This window comes from Cornus florida, unplaced genomic scaffold (genome assembly GCF_030987335.1).
Source record: "Cornus florida cultivar Cherokee Brave unplaced genomic scaffold, ASM3098733v1 CherokeeBrave_3.0.0_Hap2_Chr08, whole genome shotgun sequence".
Lineage (NCBI taxonomy): Eukaryota > Viridiplantae > Streptophyta > Magnoliopsida > Cornales > Cornaceae > Cornus > Cornus florida.
Window position 1 is genome coordinate 94,084,739 of NW_026775578.1, and position 5,185 is coordinate 94,089,923.

General features: G+C 35.2%; 1 long non-coding RNA gene across 1 annotated transcript; it reads right to left on the reverse strand.

The window, feature by feature from the left end:
• Positions 1-755: 755 nt before the first annotated feature.
• LOC132268281 (uncharacterized) lies at positions 756-2,861 on the reverse strand. The gene is made up of 2 exons (XR_009469270.1): positions 2,402-2,861; positions 756-936 (listed from the first exon to the last, which is right to left on the reverse strand). It is a non-coding gene; the product is annotated as an uncharacterized LOC132268281 (long non-coding RNA).
• Positions 2,862-5,185: the final 2,324 nt, after the last annotated feature.

The window sequence follows — 5,185 nt, forward strand, 5'->3', positions numbered from 1 at the left end:
TAAGTACTATTTTGGGCACAACCGGTTGACCGATTCATCATTTCGGTAGACCGATGTGTTTTTCCTTCATTTTTCATTTTTTTGGTGATTCTGGGTCCATTTCGGCTGATCAAAATGGCTATTTCGGATGACCTAAATAGCTTATACTCAACTACCCTTCAGTTTTGTTTCAGCTTTATTCCACTGACTTCAAACGGTCATAACTCCTTTATTCCTTGTCCAAATTGGATGATTCTTGAGTCTAAACTCAAGGATTTTGAGTCAGATTTCCAATGATACCAATGCCATTCTCAGACTCAAATCACAGTGGGAGTTATTTATGTTTTAATGAGACAGTGTTAGATTTTGTTTAAAACGGGAATTGGAGTCATGTGGTCTTGGCTAAAGTTCTTAGAACCTCTTGGAATGTTATGAAATGATTAGTTTAGGTTGTATGGACCTCATTTGACTTGCTTGGAGTCAAATTTTCCTTCTGATTTATAAATTGACCCTTTTGCCCTTAATTTACGGATTTTCCTGTTTTGATTCTCGGTTGCCTTTTCGTTCTCTTTGAGTTCCATGACTTCATAGAACATCACATTGGTGTCTTAGAGATGATTTATATCTGTCACGCCCCTAGACCGTAGTCCGGATTGTGAACACAACACACAAATAATCACAGTCTCAAAATCACTGAATATCCCTGTAACCTGTCTGAACCACACATCCACCTATCTATTTCTCTTTATAGAATCAAGACTGAAAATAAATAGATAAGATGCAAATATTAAAACTTTAAAGTTTTAAAGTCTGAAAGAAAATTTATTACATGCCAGGAAAATTCTAGGAAATATAATACAAAACACAGTCTATTATGCGGAATATAACACAACAACACCAGCCCCGACTCTGTCTACAGCTGAGGAGGAACACCCTCCACACCATCCATGCTATGACCTGAAAAGATGTGAATAAAATAGGAATGCGCAACCACAGCTCAGTAGGAATTGCCTAAAGCGCACTCCTTAATACCTCCGTGAATCCAAACAAAGAATAGACAAAGGATAATGGGATCATAAAAACTCGGGAAAGAAATAATGTCATGTAGGATAATAAAATGAAGTGCCATGCAATGCGGATGCTAATGCTAATGCCACAGACACTTCTCACTTCCCAAAAATCCAATTTCCATCACAAAAAGTTAATGTAATCCTGCCAGAGCTGCTCCTTGTACCACGAGAAGAGAATTGATCATCTATCCCTAATCCAAGGCAACTCCTTGTAATCATTTGGGGCCTAGTGACACAATTATGCATAGGCAACTCCTACGTCTTCTCTAGATTTCCATTAACTGCACAGACAAGGCAACTCCTTGTCCGGTTTTGAAATCATTGAATCAATCCCACTTTCCTAACTCATGGATACAAGGCACCTCCCTGTTATCCGGTTTTCAAAATCATTTTATTGAACTTTCACTTCCTTTTTCCATTCTAACCTTAACCCCATGACCATGCAAGATGAATGCACATTTGTGTCATGTTCCGAAGTTTCTAAACAGTAAACAGTTCACATGCAGCATTTTACTTCCATCTTTGAAAATTCATAACAAATTCAATTATAAGTCAAATTGAGTGATTCCAAAGCCTAATGAAAGCTTAAACAATGTAATTTGAGAGTGTTAATTTAGTTTAACAAAATCCCTTCCCAACTGGAACAGTTTTGACCCAAAAGTTCGAACTAAAATCTGCCAGAAACTGATTTCCAGCCTGTAGCTTCCATCTTTGAAAATTCATAACAAATTCAATTCTAAGTCAAATTGAGTGAGTCCAAAGCCTAATCAAAGCTTAAACAATGTACTTTGAAAGTGTCAATTTAGTTTAACAAAATACCTTCCCAATTGGAACAGTTTTAATCCACAATTTCGAAATAAAAATCTGTCAGACACTGATTTCCAGCCTGTAGCTTCCATCTTCAAAAATTCATAGTAAATTCAATTTTCGTCCAAATGGAGTGAATCCAAATGCCACTGAAATTTAAAAGACTATATTTTTAAGATAAAATTTTATTTCATCAAAATACCATACCATCTAAAGCAGGTTTGATAAACAAAACTCGGACAGAATCTGCCCAAACCCAGAATGCCCAGCAAGAACCCTCTAACTTCAAAAATTCATGGTAAATTCATTTCTCAACCAATTTATGTGAAACCAATTCTCAATGAAAGATAATTCACTATATTATCATAATATCAAATCATCTATGCATGATAAATTACGAATTTATATGAATTAGAGAAAAATAGCAGCAAGCAATTTCAGCCAAGCAGTTTCAGCATCAGTTTAGGTTGTTTATACACTTTGCAACTCAAATTGAAAGAGATTACTCACTAAAGGCAAAGGAATTGAGGGTTAGACAATCCTACCTCAAGGGAAGCTTGAACACTTGCTCAACAATTCAAAACCAAACCAAAAATGGATCAAAATCAGCAACTAGAAGGTGAAGAACACTTTCCTTCTTTGTTTGCAACCAAAACCCTCTTCTTTTAACACCACTTTCCAAACCCAACAACAAAAGAAATGGACTCAAGTTTGATATCAAAAGAACCCTCACTAAGGAACATTTTTCCTTCACAAAGCCCCATCAAAATCCCAACACAAAGCTTCCAAAATTTAGCTTAAAAGGTATCACTATGGAAAGGAAATAGGATGCACGAAAATTGGGTTTTGCCAAAATGGTTTCTAAGAACAAAACACTAGGCATACTATATGTTATAAAATGAATGGATATGGTGCAACCACATACGCCTACACATGTCATCCCCTCCATGGATTAAAACCAAAATCATAAGAAATGACTCAAAAGTCCTTTTATTTCCTACTAAATACCATTCATGCCATTTACATGATAAAAGTCAAGAATACCCCTTCACAACCAACCAAATGCCAATTATGCTATTTTGCATAGTATAGTCTATAATATTTCTTAACACATAATGATGTTTAATTCACATTTGCAAACTAATCATATTTTTGACAATAAAAAAAATTGCATGAATGCTAAAATGTTCGAAAAAATGATAAAAATGCAGGTCCTCACAATATCTCTAGAGACTGGTTTTATTTTTTACTTCCGCATTTCGAACCTGTTATCGGGTTAACTTTCGGGTCATCACTGACGCACCGGGTTGTAAAACTTGGGCCGTCACAAGGGAAATGATCCTTCCTAGTAGCGGAATTCAATTTTTGGTAATCAATACACACATGCCATGAAGTGGCGGTGCGTTTGGAAATGAGATCACCCTTGGTATTTCTCCACAACCATAATTCCCGACTTTTTGGGAACTACTTATGTTAGACTTACCCACTTACTATCGGAGATAGGGTAAATAATTCTCTCATCCAATAACTTCACTACCTCATTTTTTACCACTTCCTTCACTATTTGAACAATCACAAGTTTTATCTCTTTTATATTACAGTTTCCTTAACTAGCCGCCAAATAGCTATAAACATTCCCATACCAAAGCCCTAATTTTTACATAAGTGTTCTAATGATAAATCTTAGCAGGTGTCAGTGTAATTTAAAGCCTGTCAGTTTCAATGGAAATTGGAGCTTTTGTATTAATACTAGAATTTAATTTAATTATTTTCTATGTGTAAGATTTAACTTACATGGATGTATATAGCTTGGAATTAAATTGTGGCATGCTATTAAATTAGTCCTTGATATGTTCATTAATATATATTAAATTGGGAGTATTTGAATAAGTATTGCAACTTTTTTTAATTATTTTCTTTTATGAAAATTTAATTCACATGGTTGTAACTAGTATGAAATCAACTTGTAATGTGATATTAAAATAGGGCTTGGTATGTTCTTTAACCTATATTAATTTGAGGACATTTGGAGTTGTTTAAAAATCTAGAGAAAATTAATTAATTAGCTTAATTGATTTTATTTTAAGTGTTTTAATCACTTAATTTGATATTTGATGTGATATATTTGAAGACCATGCCATGTCCTTTAACATCTATTAATTTGAGGCTATTTGGAGTTGATTTGAAATCTAGAGAATTTAATTAAATTTTATCTACATGTTCCATGGATTTAATTGTGTCTTAGAAGTTGTTTCTATGTTTAAATCATGGATGTGGACTTGTTATATATTCACTTGGGTATGTTTTAAGTATTGCATAACGTTGTTGTTATATTTATATTCATGAGAACATGTTTCCAATATTGAATATATTGTTATCTCGTGTAAAGACTTGCACATTGTATATTTGACATTTAATATGTCATTGTAGCTTGAATGCCTAGGGCATATCTTGTGTGATTTTCATGACCCGAATGTGTGTGGTATTTGGCTAAGTGGATTGAGTATATATGATATACATTTGTTGCACTATTTGTAGATTTTGGATCCTTGAGGCATCATTCGTTTTGATATGGCTAGAGTAAGGCTCTAGTATGAGAGATGTGAGCTAAATACCGAGACTATCCTTTTAAATTTAGGTGTATTATTGTCTTCCCCCCTAACAAAAGGAATTCCGTCCTCAGAATTCACCCTTACCTTATTCCATAATTTCTGAAAATTATGAAGGAATGGCATCCTCCCATTCCCAAGTGGACTCAGCGTCATTATGATGGCTCCACTTGACACGCACTAATGGTATGACCTTATTGAGAAGAATTTGATCCTGACGGTCTACAATATGACACGGGGGTTCCATATATGTTGCATCCGGCTGCAACTTAACCTTACCAACATCGATGCATTGATAACGATCCTCATCTCGTAGAAATTTCCTCAACATGGAAACATGGAATACATTGTGGACACGATGTAGATGGTCCGGAGATGCTAACCGATAAGCTACAGCTCCAACTCGATTCGTAATCATGAATGAACCGACAAATCGCGGTGATAACTTTTTTTTCCTCCCAAAGTGCATTACTCCCTTCATAGGAGACACTTTGAGTAAAACCTGATCCCCAACCTGGAACTCCAATGCACGAGTACGACGATCTGCATAACTCTTCTGCTTACTCTAGGTAGTGCGTATACGATCCTTAATAAGAGCGATCTTCTCAGAGGTATCCTTAATGAATTCAGGACCCAAAAATCTACTCTCTCCAACCTCCATCCAACAAACAGGAGATCTATATGGTCAGCCATATAATGCCTTAAATGGTGCCATACCAA